The 22,326-nt window shown below is 39.5% G+C and overlaps 1 protein-coding gene across 3 annotated transcripts in view; it reads right to left on the bottom strand.

Annotated features, from left to right (window-relative positions):
• The window catches only part of LOC138741100 (ubiquitin carboxyl-terminal hydrolase 2-like), a 180,773-nt gene that overhangs the window by 126,077 nt on the left and 32,370 nt on the right, over window positions 1-22,326 (bottom strand). Inside the window, exon 1 of one of the 3 annotated variants that reach the window (XM_069894658.1) lies at window positions 6,546-6,740. The exons of the other annotated variants lie outside the window; for them this stretch is intronic. The gene's annotated coding sequence lies outside the window, so the exon portion shown is untranslated. Of the gene's footprint in view, window positions 1-6,545; window positions 6,741-22,326 lie in introns of those variants that run through there. 3 annotated transcript variants of the gene reach the window in all.

Here is a 22,326-nt window from a genome sequence, read left to right as displayed (position 1 = left end):
GTAGGAGGTACTGCAGTACTCGGACTTATACATCCAGATTGAACTCCCAGAACATTTGGGGATAGGGTACTGTGAACTGTTAATGTATAAAGTCTTAATATTGTATATTTAATATAATAAATTAATTGAACTTCTATTCTAACCTATATTTATGTAAATATGCTTTGTGGTCCTGCAGAAACACTATCTCATCTTTACCATGCGAGCATGGTATGAACGACAAATAAAGATGACTTGACTTGAAGCTGACAAGGATGAAGAAAAGACATTATCTCGAATGGAATGTTTCAGTTATAGGGAGATATTGGATAGGCTGGGGCTTTTTTTTCCCTGGATCAGGTTCCCCTTGCAAAAGTATCATACATACTCATGTAATCATGGATACTGTGTAATAGTAGAACCCCCCCCCCCCACTTTTTTGGCCCAAACATCACATATTCCAGATATTGCATGTAAAAACGGTATCAGCGCAAGGAAGGAGCACAACCTCTCAAACTCGTGGTTTCAAAACTTAGCCTCCATTTTGTTTCAAAATGCTCACCAGTAATTACAAATATAAGGCAGCATTAAAACTACAAGTTGTTAAAATTGCTGAAAAGACTTAACTGTGAAGCAGTAAGAGCAATGTATCAGAGAAACTTGTGAGAGACTGAAGAAAGATATCAAACAAACTTTAGACCATGCTGAAAAGAAAGTGTCCTGACAGAGGTAAATCTAGCAAGTGGCTACAATTGGGGAAAAAAAGTTGCTGAGTGGGTGACTGAAAATCGGCAAGATGGAAGATGTATTACTCGTGGTGCCGTTCGAATCTATGCATGAAAGGAAGCGAGGAAGAGAAGAACTTTGAATTTTATAGTAAGTGCAGGATAGTGCATGAGGTGCTATGACCACACTTCAGCAGAGAACTAAGATTTCACAAACGCTGATCTGGATGATAAAATATTGTTTCTTTGGGAACATGGATGAAACACCAATTACATTTGGCATGCCAGAGAATTGAACAGTGAACCAAAAAGGAGAAAAAGTAGTATTGGTGAAAACCAGTGGTCACAAGAGAATTCGGCTTCCTTTAGTTCTTTGTTGTATGGCCAATGGTACTGAATTAAAAATGATGGCGGTTTTTATGAGAAAATCTCTGCCAAAGGAGAAATTGCCAAAAGGAATTGCCATCTATGTACATCCACAAGGCTGGATAGATGAAGGTAGATGTAGAAAATGTTTAAAGGAGATTTGGAAGTTGTGACGTGATGGCCTATTCAAGAAAAAGTTTGCTCCTCTGTGATCAGCTTAGGGTACATCTAGTGAAGAATGTTGTTGATGACTTCTGATTAGAAACCCCTCTTATGGCTATAATTCCCAGAGGATTTGCAAGTATTTTGCAACCAATGGATGCTAGTATCAACAGGCCTTTTAAGAACATGATGAGAATGAGGAGGAGTAACTGGATACGTGATGGAGAAAAATCATACACAAAAGGAGGCAATATGCAGGCTCCATCATTGCATCAGATCTGTGAATGGATCATTGATTCGTGGAAGGAAATAAAAACTGATATTATTGTCAAATCATTCAAGAAATGTGGAATTTCAAATGCATTGGATGGTACAGAAGGCGATTATCTATGGGATGACTGAGATGATGAAGAAGCACAGACTATGAACAGCACAGATGAAGAAGACGAAGATGATCTGTACGATGATATCATTCATCCTGATAATTATGACACTTTATTCAGTGCTGATGTTAATTGAACTGTGGTAAACTGCTGTATGCTCATTTATCTGGCTTCGCCCCATTTTGTGACTGTACCCATGGCTCCTCTCTTTTGACCCTGTATAAAGGTTCCAACACCAAACCCCTTCCCAGAAAGTCTGGGTCACAGCACAGGATGACCTTCGTTTATGGTAAATAAAAGCCTATTATTCTGTAATTCCAGTCTTTTGAGTTATTGATAGCGCATCCATTTTATTTACATTTTTTCCAACGATGGAACAACTCTTGAAACCTGACAAACTGGAAATCGATCCACAATCTGTCCCTTTCTGTGACTGAATCCATGGCTCCTCCCTTCTAATCCTGTATAAAGGTTCCAACATCAAACCCCACCCCAGAAAGCCTGGGCGACAGCACAGGATGACCTTCAGGTTTATTGGAAATAAAAGCCTATTGCTCTGTTACTCCAGTCTTTTAAGTTATTGATAGCGCATCATGAACTTTTGTGTTTGAAAACTTTATTACGGTAAATGTTTACCACTGTTTTGCATGCATATTGTGAATAAAAACTAACTATCGATAATTATTTTTATTTCTATTGTCATCATTTATTTTGATAATTTGTGGCATAAGATTCATTGAATGCATTAAAAAAAAAATGCAGTAGAGAAAATGATACTGTAGTCTTGAATTTGAAATTGTGGTTAAAGTTTTTGTGATGCCAGCAAGTAGGTTATGATGGTGGCAGGGTATTACGATAGTTTTGATGCCCAGAGTTTCTATTATTACATTAATTTGCTGTGTTTTAGTTTTTTATTCATTTAGAGATCATTTAGACTTCTGCTTCAGGCACGGTACCTTTGAATTCTTGTGTGAATTTTAGCCCCTCAGAAGTTTTACTTGTGTAAAAGTAGACCCCTGCCCCTTTATTAGCCCCAAAAATTTAAAGATTCACAAGTATATACAGTATATAAAATCAGTGGGCATAGATAAGGTAAATGGTCAGTCTTTTTCCCTGATTAGGTGAGGTACATAGATAGGAATCATTTTGAGGGATAGGGCCAAACATCGCAGGCAGCGATTTTGTGACCTCCTTCCTCCATTACCAATCAAACTTAAATCTTGTCAGATTGTTCAGAGAGATTTAAGCAGACATAACTTCAGGATTAATTCCAAATCAGGACAAATATCCCAAATACATTAAACTGGATAATCTAAGACATCAGACATGTTTTGGCATCCTGTTTGATTTTTTATTTATGTCAGATAAGAGATTATAAAGAGTACTAAATTCAGAATGCTCAGATCCAAGACCAGGTGTTAGTGTTCAGGAACATATTCAAGGCTCTCTATAATTGCCAATGCATATTGAGATTCCAATCCTCCTAAATCAAACAGGGGGAGTCAAGAAGTAACTGTCACATCAATAATGATCACATCAAAATGGGTAGCAGAAAAAAACTAACAATTTGTAATATTACAAAGTTATTCTTAATTGTTCTAAGTAATTCTAAATTATAACTGTAATTGTACAATTAAGTTGAGTAAAGCTTGGAGAGCAGCCACCAAGTTTTTCATTTACTTAACTATCAAGCATGGAGACAGCATGTAGGCCCAAATACTTAGACATCGACCCCAGCTCACTGATAGCAGCCAAGGAGTGGCAACACTGGCGTACAATTTTCATGAACTATATCGACGACTATGGGGGAAAGATATCGAACAAGTACAGAACACTATTAGATTGAGTGAGTTGCAACATTTTCAAATACATAGAAAGATGTGAAAATTTTGACTCACCTATCTCTGTTGGACAGTTTATATGTAAAGACTCCCAATGATGTTTATTCCAGACATTTACTGGGTACCAGGTGGCAGAATCCAGGAAAATCATTAGACGATTTCTTAAGGGAGTTGGAAAAGTTAAAGGGAAACTAATTTTTGAGATCATAGTATGGAGCAGCATGGAAATGAGGCAATGTGTTATGCGTTCATCATTGATATTGCTTCTCCTGCAATACACCAGCATCTTCGAAAACAAAACACTGGACTTACAGACTGCTTATAACCTTCTGCGTTAGACATAGGTCAAGGCAATAAAGATGCATACGCTACCCCAGCGGCCCATACAGCTGCAGTAATGAACCATGAACCATCACAGCTACCACAGGTACATGAGAAGGATTCTTTAGCAGAACTGTCCGATAACCTTGCAGTTGCTCTTGAGTGGTTGCCACTTATAATACAAAACGGAAATGTTTCTTCTGTGGTTTCTCTTACCATTCACAGGATAACTGTCCAGCACGCTCTGTGGCAACAGTGGTCAATTTTCAGGTACTGGCTACACAAACTAATGTGCCACAAGGACTCGCTCAAGCCACAACCTTTGTGACTGTGAATGGTAAAAGGTTAAGTGCTCTGTAGGATTCTTGAAGCACTGATAGTTATATTAGTGAGAAAGTCATGTGGGAACTAAAATTAAAGATTCACCCATCCAGTAAAGACATTACCATGGCTCAGAAAACTTTAATCACACTAGTTCCCAAGGAAATGTTGTTGTTGACCTAACTCTTAGTTTTAATAGCCAGTCATACGCTGCCACATGACTTGGTGTATTGAAGGACCTATGTTCTGACTTAAATCTTGGCCAGGATTTCCAGGGCCAGCATCTGAGTGTGAAATTTGAATACGGAGGATCCTTGTCTGAGCCATCTGTGAATGGTGCTCATTATTACTGCGCACTGACAGCAGCAAAAATAGAAGAGCCATGCTTTCTTCCAAACTTATCACCAAGCTGTAAACCAATTGCTGCCAAATCAAGACACTTTAGCAAAGATAATCAGGACTTCATTGCAGAGGAAATTTGCCAATTACTTTCAGAAGGCATAATTGAAGCGTGCATATCACCATGGTGAGCCCAAGTGGTAGGGGTGAAGGATCCTACCCACCAACACAAGTGTGTGTGTGACTTATTCACAAGTGATCAATTCACGGAAATGGATGTTTACCTTTTGCCAAGAATTGATGAAATGGAGAATGAACTTGCAAAATATAACGTGTTCTCTACCTTTGACCTGAAAAGTGCCAATCACCAAGTGTCACTGAAGACATCAAATAAGAAGTTATACAGCTTTTGAAGTCAATGGACGTTTATACCAAATTTGTAGGATTCCTTTTGGTGTCACAAATGGGGTAGCCACCTTCCAGCGAGCTATGGACAAGTTAGAGAAGAAAATATACAAGGTGCCTTCCCTTACTTTGATAATATCACTATTGCTGGACATACACAAGAGGGTCATGATCAAAATTTAAAGAAATTTCTAAAGACCATAAGTCAGAGGCACCTAACACTTAATAATTCAAAGACTGTGGAGTCTGTGAATTGCATTAATGTCCTTGGAAACTGTGTGAGGAACGGGATCATTAAGGCAGATCTGGAGAGACTTCATCCACGACAAGAGCCTCCTCCACCAGAAAATTTGCGATCCTTAGAAAGGGTCTTTGGGATGTTCACTCATTAAAGCCAAATGGATTCATGGGTTTTCTAACAAGATTCAACCGATGGTAAATACAGAGAAGTTTCCAATGGAGGAGAAGGCCTTGAACACCTTTAACTTATTAAAGACAGAATTGGAGGAAGCCACCCTGCACTCAGTGAATGAAAACTTACCTTTTGAGTAGAGTGTGACGCATCAGATGTGGCTATTTCTATTCTCCTTAACCAAAGAGGACAACCTGTCGCATTCATGTCAAAGACACTACAAGGAAGTGAACTGCACTACCACATTATAGAGAAAGAAGTGACAGCCATCATTGAGGCAGTGTGCAAATGGAGCCACTACCTGACACGGCACCACTTTAGCTTGGTTACTGATCAGAGGTCAGTGGTCTTTATGTTTGACAGTAAAAAGCGTACAAAGATAAAGAACACAAAGATTCAAGAATGGAGGCTGGAACTTGTAGCATTCAGTTACACAATAAAGTACTGTCCTGGGAAACAGAATGTGGCCCTGATGCATTGAGTCAGGCACTGAACACTTGTTCAGCCTTTACTACCTCCATACTCGCTGACATTCATCCAGGAATAACACAACTGCTCCAATTTATTAGAACAAAGAATCTTCCCTTTTATATAGATGTCAAGAAGATATGTTCTTCATGCAGGGTCTGTGCTGAACTAAAGCCTCAGTTCTACTACCCTCCAAAAGGGACTCTTATCAAAGCAACAAAACCTATGGAACAGCTTAGTATTGATTTCAAGGGACCTTTGCCTACAGCTTTGCATAACCCATATCTACTTACAGAAGTTGACGAATACTCGTGTTTTCCCTTTGCCTTTCCATGTCCCAATATGCATATTACAACAGTGATTAGATGCCTGGTTCTGCTATTTAGTCTTTGCAGAATGTCAAATTACATACACTCTGATTGAAGCACACCTTCATGTCTAAGAATCTGAAAGATTATCTCACCCAGAAGGGGGTTGCCACAAGTCATACTATCCCATACCACCTGATCAGGAATGGATAAGTGGAAAGGTTCAATGACATCATATGGAAGGCAGTCTGTTTGGCCTTTAGATCACGTAATCTGCCTGAGAAGCATTGGGAACTAGTGATTCCTGAGGTACTGAAGATTGCATTTGTGTTCAGCAACAAATTCTACACCCCATGAACATTTTGTTTTGTCATCCAATGCCCCTCATCCCATGGAAATTCACTGCCTTTCTGGCTAATGACCCCTGGAGCCAAACTACTAAGAAGGTTTGTGAGGAGTAACAAAAACAAGTTGAACTCCTTGACAGTAATCCAACATATGCAAACATCAGGTACCCAGATGGATGGGAATCTTCTATGTCTGTTCGTTACTTGGCACCTTGTCTAGAAGCCCAGGCAATCCTCACATTAATACTGGAGGAGGAGGAAGATATGACATGCCACAGTGTGGAGGATGATGAAACAGTAGCTCCACAAGAATTAAGGGGATCCAGTCATGTACCAAAATTTCCCAATCGACATGGATGGGAGTAGTCCTGTAAAGTGTTGCTTGATACTGCTAGTGTTTTTTTTAAAGGAAGGAAGAATGTAATATTACAAAGTTATTCTTAATTGTTCTAAATAATTCTAAATTCTAACTGTAACTGTACAGTTAAGTTGAGTAACGCTTGGAAAGTAGCCACGAAGATTTTCATTCTCACAACATAATTAAAATTCCACAATTCACAATCCAATAGTACAATTAATAACAGGGTTTCTGTCAGATTGGAATTTGGATTCTACAGATTGTGCACCAATTTAATTTTGAAATCACTGACCGTTTGAAGCTATGACAATTATGGTTCCCTGCCTGTCAGTTACCTAAATAAAGGGGTTTGGGTGATTACATACAGAATTACAAACCAAAGATGGTTGTTTGAACATTAATTTCAGGAGTTTACAAGGATACTCAGGATTTACAAGCTGGAATTTAATAGAAGAACTTCAGCGACAGAAGAGTTTCCTGAGAATGTAACTAAAGAGTTTGGGTAGTTTAATACAATAGAATAAAAGTAATCCAGGATGTATTGAGATCTTTGTGTTGTAATCTTGAGGTGCATAATATTCATTGGGTTCACACTGAATCACTAATAACTTGCTGCATTTGATCACTGAGGAATCTGAACCTTTTGATTTTCTGCAGAAGAAAGGAGTAATTTATTTCTTCTGCCATACCTACACTTTGAGCCAGAACAGCCCAGGGTTGGAGGAATAGATGGAAACAGGCTGCAAATAAATAAACTGCATGGCATCAACTGCATTGTGTGCACATCCAATCAACTGGTAAAGAGCAGCCAACCAACAATATCAGGAAAGTTTAAAAATCATGGTTTATTAAATGTCTCTTGAACGGTTGCTAGATTTTAGGGATCAAATACACACAGAATCAGTATCATTTGGTAATTGGTTTATATACATTTCTTAGAGATGCATCAAGTGTTTATTCAAATGACGGACACATTCCAAGAATGATGAACAAGCTAAAAGTTATAGAAGATCCCTAGAGCAATGCATCAGACACAATTATTTGTTATGCAATAATTAATCTTATTTCAAATAAATTCAAAAGCCCACACACACAAACAATGCGAAAGATATTTGCTATATTCCCTTATCACATCCCAACTTTAATGATACATCAGGGGAAGGGCAGTTGATCTCATCAAAAAAATCTCATAATTTCATTATTTTTCACAAAAGGGAAACCAGTAACCTTGCTAACTCAGTGAGCGAGTAAATTTCTCAATTGTGCTAGATTTCTATTGATGGCAGACTGCCACATCCTCTCAAGACAATTAAGGTTGGATTATATTACTGTGCAGCACAGAAGGGGGCTATTCAGTTTATTATGTTGTGATAGATCTTTGAAAGAGCATTCCAATGCAGCTCAACCCCTGTTCCTTCCCCCGATCCTGCATTTAAATATACAGTACATCAAATTTAAAAAAGTTGCTTCAGAATCACTTCAACACTGACATTTACCTAAAGAGCAAGTTTCTCAAAGTGCAGTCAGGTCCTTGTGAAACATGAAAGTTTGCAGATGCTGTATTTGTAGCAAAAACGCACAGAAATGTTGGAGGAACTCAGCAGGTCTCAAAAGCATCCATCGGAGGTAAAGATATAGTTCCAACATTTCAGGCCCTATGGACATTGTGAGAGCTGCTGAGTTGCTCCAGCATTTCTGTGCTTTTCCTTATAAACGTCTGCTTGGCAATTTCCTGCTAGACACATCTGACTGAAGCCCCAGAGAATTTCTGTAGCACCCTTGCATAAAAAGTGCCTCCTGCAGCCACTATGATTCACCAGTTTGTCCCACTCCTGACTCCCTTGGGAGGACTTTCTAACCACATCCTCCACTATCCCATCACCACAGAATCCATTCATCCAAAAGCAATACTTCCCATAGCTGGAAGAGTCTTGCTTCCATTGTAGCGAGACCTTTTAGGAGCTAGTAGTGAAGATTTCCCCTGCTAAGTTGAGTGCTGGCACCTGCGATAATTTTCAATATATCAATGGAAAGCATTGTATAACATTGCACAGGAAACAGGACAGTGTTGGCCTTTATGTGGCTTTCATAGTGTCCCACAATACTGCTTTTACACTAATAAAAGATAGCAAATAATTTCTTGCCTGGTTTCTCTATGCCACTTGCCCTGCTTTCTTCATATATCCTATTTCTCCATCCAACTCTTCTCTCTACATCTGTTTCTATCAGAGAATGATGTTTGTAGTTTTTTTTAAACTACACAAATTTTAAAATGATATGATGGAGCTTCTGAGAGAGATGGGACAAGAGAGATGCAAACTAATTATTTCTGATAGTTGATAGCTTTTAACAATGGGATAATTGATTAAATGTAAAAGATCTTGAACAGTATGGAGAGAAAAAATTCTTATGGATTATGTAAAAGCCATATTAGTTGTAAGCAAAAGCACATCAATATTCAAAGTTAGTTTAAATTGGGAGTGAGAAGGATTGATAAGGAATATGGCAGCTAAGTGAAATTACAATTATTTATTAGCATCAGTCAGTATGAATTGTAGAGCAGAAATATCTGTTTGTGCAATAAAAGGTATTTCAATGTATGTGACTTCATCCCTTCAGCAAATGAAATCATGATTGGAAAAACAGAATGTGGGGTCCACAAAACAATCAACTTAAACTGCTGCACAGGATGTGAGGGTGAAGAAAAGCACCACAGTGGCTGTGATAAATTGCAGTGCCTCCACCTTCAAATGGCCTTCTCAGCTGTTAAAACTAGTGTATCAACTAGCTAACCAACAATATAGCCTTTCGTTTCATGATCACTGCCTGAGTAAAAATACATAGCGTTGATGATAGGACAAAGCAGATGATAAATCTGCAGGAATCATTGCCTGCTATTCAATCGTCCAGATGGTGAATTAATAGCATTTTTACTGGGCAATAGAGCACACCTAAAAATTATTTTATTTTGACTGTCCACCAGACAATTTGACTCAAATTGAAAAAAAAACTTTTCACTTTCATTTAAAAAAAAATTCTTAGCATTTGATGTTTCACTCATAACTTGTAAATGCAGATCATAAAAAAAAGAGTTGAATAGCAACACCCTTCAGTTACTGGTCGGTGTATTTGTGTCTTCAGGTGAAACCATGAAAAGAGCAGGCTTTCTTAAAGTCTCTCTCTATCTAAGTAGAAAGAACCTACTTGCATTTACACTGTCTATTCCCCTAATAATTTTGTAAACCTCAATCAAATCTCCCCTCATTCTTCTACATTCTAAGGAATAAAGTCCCAACCTGCTTAATCTTTCCCTGAAACTCAACTCCTGAAGACCTGGCAACATCCTAGTAAATCTTTTCAGTACTCTTTCAATCTTACTGATATCCTTCCTATAGTTTGGCGACCAGAACTGCATCACTAATATCTTATACAACTTTACCATGACATTCCAACTCCTGCTCAATACTTTGATTTATGAAGGCCAAGAGGTCAAAAGCTTTCTTTACAACTTTCTCTACATGAGACTCCACTTTCAGGGAATTATGTATCTGTATTCCCAGATCCCTTTGATCCTCCTCACGTCTCAGTGCCCTACCATTTACTATACATGTCCTACCTTGATTAGTCCTTCCAAAATATAATATCTCACACATGTCTGCATTAAATTTCATCTGCCATTATCTGGCCCATTTTTCCAGTTGGTCCAGATCCCTCTGCAAGCTTTTAAAGCCTTCCTCACTGTTCACAATGCCTCCAATCGTAGTGTCATCAGTAAACTTGCTGATCCAATTTCCCACATTATCATCCAGATCATTGATACAGACAACCAACAACAATGGTCCCAACACCAATCCATGAGGCACACCACTAATTACAGTCCTCCACTCTGAGAAGCAATCATCCACTCCAACTCTCTGTCTTCTCCCATTCAACCAATTTTGAATCCATTTTACAACCTCTCATGGATACCTAGTGTCTGAACCTTCTGAACTAACCTCCCATGTGAAACCCTGTCATAGTCCTTTCTAATGTCTTACTAAAGCTCTTCCTTCATTTACTTTCTTGATAACGTCCTCAAAAAACTCTAGATTTGTTAAACATGACCCAGCCCTTGGCTGACTGAATACTTGTAGTGGGCTGAACCACGCTAAATAACGAACTGACTCACGGAGATCTGAGTCAGCAAGAACAGGAAGCCCTGGAGTACCAAGCTTGCTGTGAGTCATCAGAGATACCGTCATATCTGGGCTGAGCATCGCGAAGGCTGTCAGGAGTGTGGGTGCTTTAAAAAACATGCATCAGAATTGAGTAAGGCAGTTGGTCTTAACTCAACTACAATGACTGGTTAGTTTAGTTCATCACTAAATGACCGCAGTATATCCCATCTCTCAGAACACCTTCCAATAATTTACCTACTACTGACATCAGGCTCAGTGGCTTGTAATTTCCTGGTTTACTTTTGGAGCCTTTTTTTAAACAACAAAATAACATGAGCTAGCATCCCATCCTCCTGCACCTCACCCATGGCTAAGGGCATTTTAAATATTTCTGCCAGAGCCCCTGTAATTTCCTGGGGAATATCTTGTCAGGCCTGGGGATTTATCTACCTTTATTCGCTGTAAGGCAGTCAAGCACCTCCTCCTTGTTAATCTTTATATGTTCCGTGCCACTACTGGTTAATTTGTTCTTTCCTTATACACCATGCCAGTTTCCTGAGTAAATACTGATACAAACAAAAAAAAGTTTAAGATTACATTGACCAATGAGATAAATTACCGGACAATATACTGGCTAAGGGGTAAATAAATATTAGTAAGCTCTGCAGTTTAAATTTCCTCCCTTTTTAAAATTCCGAAGATCTTTTAAATCCACCCTAGTAGATTGGAATCCTTAGTCACTAATCTGGTCAACACTTCAAATATGATCATTATCTCTCAAAGGATTATTGAAATTATTTGCCTGAACTTTGATCTTTCCTGGAGGTTTAACTATTCCTGTATTCCCCTTACCCTTTCTCTATCACAAAAGATTTCAGACATGAAGAGTGTGAATAAGGTGCCCACTGATGCTCTATGCACCTGCCTTCCTAGATTCCGCCATCATCCTACTTTAGACTTCACATCCCTCTACTCTCTCTTTGTACACTATACCCTATCCACGGTCTCCTCACACTTTCCTGATCCAATACCCACACTTCTCCATCATGCCTTCATTTCCCCAATGCTTTCTCTGATTTTCTGCAGTACTCGATTCTGCTCCAGCTTCCTGTATGCTCTGATATTTTACTCAATTTCTCGTACCTCTCCACCCTCTCCCTTATAACATAGAACACTACAGCACAGTACAGTCCCTTCAGCCCTCAATGTTGTGCTGACCCATATATACCTTTAAAAAAAAGTACTAAACCCACCCTACCCCATAACCTTCTATTTTTTTTTCATCCATGTGTCTAAGAGTGTCTTAAATGACCCCAATCTTTAGCTTCCACCACCATCCCTGGCAAGGCATTCCAAGTACTCTCAACTCTCTGTGTAAAAAAACTTACCCGATGTCTCCCTTAACTTTGTACAGATGTCCTCTGGTGTTTGATATTTCTGACCTGAGAGACAGGAACTGGCTGTCCTTCCTATCTTTTTCATAATCTCGTAGACCTCTATCAAGTATCCTGAACAAGTTAATTACCCAGAACTAGATCCAGTATTACCTCTCTTTTCGTCGGCTGGTCCACGTACGGTGCCAGGAATAATTCTTGAACATACCTGACAAATTCAGCCCCATCTATCCCTCTTGCAGTCAGGAGGTGCCAGTCAATATTAGGGAAGTTGAAATCACCCATAAATACAACCCTGTATTTCCTATACCATTCCAAAATCTGCCTGTTTATCTGCTCCTTAGTGTCCCAAAGGCTATTTGTGGGCCTAAAGACTACTCCCAGCACAGAGATAGCTCACTTCCTATTTTTGATTTCCACCCACACCAACTCAGTGGACACTCTCTCTGCAGCATCCTCCCTTTCCATAGCTGTGATACCATCCCTGACTAATAATGCTACTCCCCCCTCCCCACCTTTCTACCTCTCATCCCATTCCTTTTAAAACACCTGAACCCCGGTACCTGCATCAGCCAATCTTGACCTTCCACTAGCCAAGTTTCAGTAACAGCCACAACATTGTAGTTCCACGTACTGATCCATGCTCTAAGTTCATCCCCTTTATTCATAATATTGCTAGTGTTGAAATAGACACATTTCAACCCATCTAACTGGCTACATTTATGTTTTGTCCCCTGCCTATCTTTCCTCACCAATTCAGAGCACATAGCATCATGCTTTTGTCCTTCTACCCTAATCGCTGCATTCACATTCCAATTCCCACCCCAATGCAGACTAGTTTAAACCCTCTCTAAAAGATCTAGCAAGCCTGCCTGCCAGGATATTGGTCCCTTTCCAGTTCAGTTCAGGTGCAGCTGTCCTTTTTGTACAGGACAGACCTTCCCCAAAAGAGATACTAATGATTCAGAAATCTGAACCCCTGCCTCCTGCACAAACTCTTCAGCCACATATTCATCTGCCACAACTTCCTGTTCCTACTCTCTCTGGCACATGGTACAGGCAGCACTGCTGATATTACTACCCTTGAGGTCTTGTTTTTTAACTTCTTTCATAACTCCCTATATTCCCTCTTCAGGACTATATCCATACTCCTATCTATGTCATTGGTCCCCATGTGGACCACAACATCTGGCTGTTTCCCCTCCCCCTCCAGAATGCTATAATCAGAGACCTCCCTGACCCTGGTACCTGGGAGGCAACATACCATCCAGAAGCCTCAACCACATTCACCAAACCTATTATATGCTATCCTAACCAATGAATCTCCAATTATCATAGCTCTCCTCTTCACTCCCATTCCTTTCTGAGCCGAGGGGCCAGCCTCTGTGCCAGAAACATGACCACTACGAGATCGTCCCCCCAACAGTATTCAAAACAGTAAAATTATTGTTGAGGGGAATGGCCACAGGGGTGCTGTGCACTGTCAGCCTCTTCCCCTTCCCTTTCCTCGCAGTCACCCAGTTACCTGTCTCCTGACTTTTAAGGGTGATCATCTCCCTGATGCTCCTTTCTATCACTGCCTATGCCATCTGAATGATCCTAAGTTTATCTAGCTCCATTTAACACCGTCTCCCCAGAGCTGCAGCTGGATACACCTCTTGCAGATGTAATCATTAGGGATAATTGTGGTGTCCCGGATTTTTGACATCCTGCAATCAGAGATGATTGCCCTAGCTGCTGTCACCATTAACTTTTCCTAATTTAAATTCAAAGATCTTACCTTATCAGAATCAAGTTCATCCTCAGCCTCCACTCGCCGAAGCCTCTATGTCCCATTCCTACCCTGAGCCACTCTCCACTGGCTGCTCCACTTGAGCTACTCCTCTTTTTATTGTCACTACCCCTTATCTTAATTACTCCTTCCACCAATCACCATTCTGTTCCTGACAATCCCAGGTCTCTCTCTCTCTCTCTCTCTCTCTCTCTCTCTCATCTCACGCTTCTCTTTCAGTAATGGGTCCCTTCATTCCCCAAACTCCTCAACTCTTCCATTCTGCCTTTACCACAGTCTCTTCTATTTATCCCTTCCTCCTCTGCCCTGCCCCTAGCTCTCTAAGCTCCTTGATGATTCAACTTGTGTTTATTGCTCGCATCATTTTTATCATTTAGAACCGTATTAATGTCATCTCATTGTTGCACACTGTACTGCAGGTATAACTTTGGAGAGGAGTTATACAGAGAAATGCAATATTTTGGATGCTTTCAGTTTTCCCCGAGACCCTCTCCTTAAACATTACAAACTTAAACAGAATAATATTTATACTAGTAAAACACAATGCAGACGCCATGGTTGAAGTGAAAATACAATCCTGGAGAAACTCAGCAGGTTAAACAGTGTACTCTATATAGCAAATATATAGATATATAACCAATGTTTTGGGCTCGAGCCCTTCATCAAGGTGTGAAAAAATGTAGACAGGTGCCCGAACAAAATGGTGGGTGGGGGAGGGGCAGGGGAGAAGCACAGTCCCAAAGGAAGGAGGTAATAGGTGGATAAGGAAGGGAGGGCACACCAGGAAGCAGGAGATGGCTCTGTGAATGGAGAGGGAAGGGGCTGAAGAGCTAGACGAAAGAAAACAAAAGGAAAGGGAAGGGAGGGAGAACAGAGAGTGGTTTAGCAGAAACCGAAGGTCGATGTTAATGCCATCCAGTTGGAGAGTGCCCAGATGGAAAATTAAGTGTTGTTCCTCCAATTTACGCATGGTCTTTGTGGGACAATACACAAAAGTCCATAGAAAGACATGTCAGCGTGGGTGTGGGGAAGGAATTGAAGTGGTTGGCCATTGGAAGATCCCTGTCACTGATGCGTCAGAGCGAAGGTGCTTAGCAAAGTGATCTCCCAGTCTGTGCTCAGTCTCTCCAACGTAGAAAAGGCCACAATGGGAGCACCAGATGCAGTAGATAACACCTATGGACACACAAGTGAAATGTTGCTTCATTTGAAAGGCCTGTTTGGGGCCCCGAATGGTGATGATGAAAGAAGTTAAAGCATAAGTGTGGAATTTCCTGCGGCGCAGGGGAATGTGCCAAGGGGACGATTAGTAGGAAGTAATGAGCAAACAGGAGTCATGAAGAGAGCAGTCCCTATGTCTGGTGGTGGAATCATTTTATGGTTTTGCAGGCCCAATGCATCTCCAGAACATCTGTTTGCCCAGATATGCATCCTAGACACATGCTGGAATTGATTTAAAATTTAAGGTCACACTCATCCTAACTAACCCTGAATTACCAAGCTCCACAGGCATGAAATAAGATGGTGATTTCATACAGGTTCGGCATATATCCTGGTATTAATGCTGTCACTCACGTGCTTGGCAGTGAACTGAAGCCAATCAGTAACCTGAGTTCATCAATATTTTATTGGAAGTTTTTAGAAGATATTGTGTTGCTGTTGAATTGAGGTGAATGTGAGGTTCAACAGAACTCAAGGTAAAAGGCAATTGACAAAAATCTTTAAACAGACAGGGAAGAGAAACAATTTGGATTTATATTATCTCTTTCAAAACCTCAAGACATCCCAAATCACTTTAGAGGCAATAAAGTATCAAAAAAATGTTGTTTGCATCTCTATTTGCCCAAGTGGAGCAGCAGTGGCTTTAAATAGATGTGTGTACAGCAGGTCCAGTTACAGCAGCTAAATCTCTTGCTATTTCTTTACAAGCAGGTTTGGAAGGTTAACACTTTAAGCACTCTTTGTATAATCCTAACAACAAACTGACGCCCTACTGCAGTTAGCACAGCTCCAAGGGTGGATTGAAGCTGGAGTATTTTGAATGATCAAGATCAATCTCTTTAACTAAGCTAAAACTTCTTTCCTTTTTCAGTGTGTCAAGTTTATGATCTTACCTTGGTGCTGAAATCAAAGGAGAGCAAGTGACTTTGTACTGATGAAAGCAAGGGGGGTGAAAAAGAGGGGCAACCAGAGGAGTCAACAGCAGTGTCAGGGGCAAAATCCTTTGACATGCTATTTACTACAAAACAAACTCAGCTTGGCCCATAGCTCCTTTTTTATTTAACATGATGCATGTACCTGTAACATTCACAATTATCAGAAAAAGTGATGTATGTCTCATACATACTGCTATAGGAACAGATTCCCATTTTGGTGAGACTTAGATTTTCATAAAATACTCACTTAATCAATTGAGTCCTTTTGTCAAGGAAACCTACAATCCATATTCTCTGTCTCACCAAAAGTTTTTATCATTATTTCTGATCACAGCTACTCATTTTCCAAACTAAATTTTAAATCTAAATATTCCATGGTTCACCCTCTGTGAATTACTACTCCAGTAACAACATATCTTAATTAATTACCATTTTTTTTGCACTGTTGATTACAGGTGAATGCTAGTCATGAGATTTTGGAAAACAATGCTTGAAATGATAGGAGGTGGAAAATGAAACCATGGTTATGACTGCACCTTTGACTGGGCAGGTCTGCCCAGGTTCATACTAGACCAAACAATGTGGAGATCAAAATAAGAGATGTGTGTACTAAAACTACAACATTGCAAACAACCCAAGTGAGTCATAGGATTGTGAAACACACCTTATTCCACAGAAAGTGATATCTGACGACTTAACCAAATATTTTCAGGAGCTCCCGAAAGAAGGAATGGAATAAAGGCATGAAATTTAGGAAGCCAATTTTAGAAGCTAGCATTCTGACAGCTGAACACATGGCCACCAATGGAAGCTCAACCATAAGTTAATTGGGTCAATCGGCACAAGTTTAATGCAGAAATACATATTTCAAGTTTGGGTATCCAGGCAGATAAGCATTCAGGTTTGGGTTGGATCAATCTATATCTTGCCATGTTGGCTCAGTACTTCACTCAGATCGGGAATGATACGCTTGGTAGGAAAGTAACTTTCAGAAAGTTGTAATTTTCAGTTCCATTTATTTGAAATTACATCCTCAAACAGATTAACAGGCTGCTTGACATTTATCTATTTACAGTGATGATTACACAGTGTATGAAAAAAATGGTAAGCTCAAGGGCTCAGGCCAGATTTAGATAGTCTATAGTTAACTTATGATTTAACTTAGTATCTGAGCAGACTGCAATCTTTAAACTCAGACTGAAAGTGGTAAAATGCAACTAGGCCAATTCTGAGTAAAATAAAACATGGAAGTACAGCGAGTTTGACAGAGCTAAAGTGCGAATATTAGCACCCTAAATCTCTTTGAAGTTCTATCAATGGTTAGAGGATTGAAATGTAATCTTTAATCTCTTTCTGAGCAGATGTACAATGGCAATATGAGCAAAAGGCTGAGTATGTTGAAAATTAGACATTTACTCCTCATCCTAATCAACATCTTGGTAAATCTGCTCTATAATTTCTCCTCTGCAATCATATTCTTCCTTTCATGTTAAGACCAAACCTGTACATAGTACAAACTCCAATGCTTTAGAAAGTTGTAACATAACCATCTTGTTTTTGAAATATATGCATTGGACAGTGAAGGTAAGTATTTTAATATCTTTTTAACCACCTAACGATGGCCTGTGTGGATCTTTGGACTTTGTATGACAAAGGCCTTTTTTTCTTTAATACTCCCATGGGCCCTACCATTCACTGTATACTTCCTACCTTGTTCATCTTCCTATCTCACAGTTATCAAGTTTACACTTCATATTCCTTTGCTCAGCCCATTTTACCAAATGAACAATATTATCCTGCAGCCTACAAATATTTTCCCTTTATCAATGACACACTATTCTTCATGTCATGCTTCCTATATTCATATTCAAATTGTTAACGAGTACAACAAATAGTAAGGGTTCTATCACCAATTGCAGTGATATACCACAGGTCACAAGCTTTTAATCACCAAACAACCCTCAGGCATCATCCTCTGCCTCCCTATTATCAAATAAATTTGCCAAATTTCCTTGGATTTCATGAGTTCAGCTTCCTGGACAAACCTCGTCAAAGGCCTTATTGAAGTCCATGCAGATAACATCAACACAATGTATCTCATCAAAATATTCCAGCAATTGGTCAGACTTATTGCCTCCTAATAAAGCCATGTTAACCATCTTTAATTAATGACTGCCCTTCTAACTTTAATCCTGTCACTCAGATTTGTTTTCCAATAACTTCTCTGCCACAGACATGATGCTCAGTTCTGAATTACCTGGCTTATTCTTACTACCTTTCTGAACAAGTGCACCACATCTGCTGCCCTCCAGTCATCTGCAGCCAGCAGACCATGAGAAGTCTCTGTCAGGGCTCCAGCATTCTCTCCCCACCCCTATAGTAGCCTGAGATAAATATAATCAGACCTAGGGATTCATCCACCTTTAAGCCTGCTACATTATCTAATACCTCCCTTTTAATAATAAAATGATTTAAAATTTCAATGTCCCCGAGGCTCCAACTACAATCCTCTTCTCATAATGAAAATCTTTCTTTGGCTTGGCTTCGCGGACGAAGATTTATGGAGGGGGTAAAAAGTCCACGTCAGCTGCAGGCTCGTTTGTGGCTGACAAGTCCGATGCGGGACAAGCAGACACGGTTGCAGAGGTTGCAGGGGAAAATTGGTTGGTTGGGGTTGGGTGTTGGGTTTTTCCTCCTTTGCCTTTTGTCAGTGAGGTGGGCTCTGCGGTCTTCTTCAAAGGAGGTTGCTGCCTGCCAAACTGTGAGGCGCCAAGATGCACGGTTTGAGGCGTTATCAGCCCACTGGCGGTGGTCAATGTGGCAGGCACCAAGAGATTTCTTTAGGCAGTCCTTGTACCTTTTCTTTGGTGCACCTCTGTCACGGTGGCCAGTGGAGAGCTCGCCATATAACATGATCTTGGGAAGGCGATGGTCCTCCATTCTGGAGACGTGACCCATCCAGCGCATTAATTTAACCTCCATGGACAGACTGCCTATTGAACTCTACACTTTCCCAAGAAACCTTACCCTTAATATACTTATAGTATGCTTTGGAACCTCTTCTCTCCTAATTTCTTTTTTAAGCATCCCATTACCCTTGCTATATTTTGGAAAGGCCTCTCCTGTTTTCAGTATTCCATACCTGTCACATGCTTCCTATTTTTTTTCCCCCTTCTATTCAACTTTAGATATGGACTTAATATCCTTACCTTGTACTTAATATCCTTACTTTGGCACAGAACTTTGTATGACTCTCTCCTCTTATCTGATATAGACTTACCTGCAAGTAGTTACTTTCAATTTACTTCTACCAGGATTGGTCACGATATTGAAGTCAACCTTCCTGCAATTCAGAACCTTAATTTTGCAGACAATTCTTACCCACAACTATTAAGTTGTGGTCATTATCTCCAAAATACTCTCCCCACTGATAACTATTTCCCTGACAACATTCTCCAAGACTAGGACAAGTGCTGTTCCTTCTTTATATGGAGTATTTACGTTGTGGCTCAAAAAGTCTGGTCACATTTTTAAAATTCTATCTGAATTTTGCCTTTCGCACTAAAGCGATCCAAATTAGATTCAGATTTATTGTCAGAGTACATATATGACATCATATACAATCATGAAATTCTTTTTCCAAGGGACAAGCCAGAATTACCATTTATTGGCAGTGTTTTAAAAAATGGACTCAACGCACACATGTAAATAAAGAAATGCCAAAAACTCTGTGCAATAGAAAGAAAAAAAATCAATAAAGTGCAAAAATAAGAGTCCTTAAACAAGTCCCTGATAGAGTTTGTTGTTGAGGAGTCTGATGGTGGAGGGGTAGTAGCTGTTCCTGAACTTGGTGGTGCGAGTCTTGTGGCACCTATACCTCTTTCTTGATGATAGCAGTGAGAACAAAGCATGTGCTAGGTAGTGTGTATCCTTAATGATTGGTGCTGCTCTCCAATGGCAGCATTCCCTGTAGATGTTCTTAATGGTGGTGGGGGGGTTTGCCCATGTTGTCCTGGGCTGTGTCCACTACCTTATATAGGCTTTTCACTTGAGGGCATTGGTGTCCCTATACCAGACAAGGATGCAGCCAATCAGCATACTTTCTACCACACATCTGTAGAAATTTGTCACTGTTTCCAATGTAATGCTAAACCTCCGCAAACTTCCTCAGTAGTTGAAGCGTTGATATGCTTTCTTCATGATGCCATTTGTGTGTTGGGTCCAGGAAAAATCCTCCAAGACAGAGAATCCCAAGAACTTAAATTTGCTCACCCTCTCCTCCTCTGATCCCTCAATGATCATTGGATCATATACCTCTGGTTTTCCCTTCCTGAAGTCAACAATCAGTTCTATGGTTTTGGAGACATTGGATGTAAGGTTGTTGTACCATTCAGCCAAGTTTACAATCTCCCTCCTGTATGCATTTTTTACATGTGCCTTATCATGCACTTCTGCTCTGCATAGTGCACTAACAGTACATTAACCATATAGCCATTTACAAAGCGGAAACATGTTGGCCTTTCAAGTCCGCACCGGTTCACTGATTTTGTGCACCCTCTTCAGGCAATGTTCCCGTTCTTCTTCTTCTTAACCAGGGTCTCAATATCTCTTGAAAACCAAGGTTCCATATGCCTTCTGTATATCTTACCTGTAATTCTGACAGGAACATACGAACTCTGTTCTATATCTATATTCTATATCTAATTGCACCTACCCACCCCAACGTTTTCTTTGTGTTCCAGTGTCCACAAAAGCACTTGTGAACGGAATCTTGTTCAAGTGCTATAATTACTGTGATTCCTAAGAAAGATAGGGACCCATTGAAAGTATCTTCGCAGAGGCATATTTCTTTATTAAATGTAGATTATAAAATTATAGAGAAGGTGTTAGCGAATAGACTTGCCAAATATTTACCTCAGATGATACATATAGATCAAACAGGTTTTATTAAAAATAGAAATGCGTTGGATAATATTCTTAGATTGATAACATTAGTCAATGCATTTAGACAGCAACCCAACCATCTAATGGTGGTTGAGCTGGATGCGGAAAAAGCCTTTGATAGGGTCGAGTGGAATTTTTTGTTTAAAGTGTTAGAGAAGTTTAATTTTGGCCCTTATTTTATAGGCTGGGTTAAGGCCTTATATACAAATCCAACTGCTAGGGTGGTGACAAATGGTCAAATTTCCTTATCATTTAACTTAGTGTTCAACTCGACAAGGATGCCCATTGTCACCAGCCTTATTTACATTGGCTATTGAACCATTAGCTCAGACAATAAGACAGAATGATAAGATTAAAGGAATGAAAATTGGGGAGGATGAATATAAGATTAATTTATTTGCGGATGATGTGCTGGTATATTTGGCAGAACTGCAACAGTCTTTGAAATATTTACAAGATTGTTTGTTAAAATTTGGAGAGCCATCTGGATATAAAGTAAATTTGGATAAGAGTGAAATATTGCCAGTTGGGGATGGAGATTATTCAGAATATAAAAGTATTATAAAATTGAAGTGGTCAGATAGAATTAAATATTTGGGAATGGTAGTAAACACAGACTACTAGTCTGTATATAAATTGAATTATGTCCGTTTATTAAAAAGGATTAAAATGGATTTGATTAAATGGAAAGATTTGCTGTTAACATTAATTGGTCGAGTAAATTGTGTTAAAATGAATATTTTTCCTCGAACTCAATATTTGTTTCAGTCTATACCATGTTTACTTTCAAAAGGTTTTTTTCAGGATCTCAATAGGGCAGTGCAGGAGTTTTTATGGAAAGGAAAATTGGCCCGAGTAGCTTTACATAAACTTACATGGAAATATGCTTTAGGGGGATTGCAGTTACCTCATTTTCAAAATTATTATGATGCAGCTCAATTGAAATTTGTTAGTAGATTGATGGATGTGGACCAATCTCCGAGTTGGGCAAAGGTGAAAATGGCTTGTACATCTGAAGTTGAGATACATCAGTTTATATTTAAGTGGAATGTGGATTTATTGCGGGGATATAATATGCTGGTATTAAAACATTTGTTAAGGATATGGGTTAAAAGAAATAGGATTTTAGGATCAAAGGGTAAATTACC

Source organism: Narcine bancroftii, chromosome 8, assembly GCF_036971445.1.
Source record: "Narcine bancroftii isolate sNarBan1 chromosome 8, sNarBan1.hap1, whole genome shotgun sequence".
Taxonomy (NCBI): Eukaryota; Metazoa; Chordata; class Chondrichthyes; order Torpediniformes; family Narcinidae; genus Narcine; species Narcine bancroftii.
Note: the sequence above shows the minus strand (reverse complement) of the source record. Positions and strands in the feature narration are given on the sequence as shown.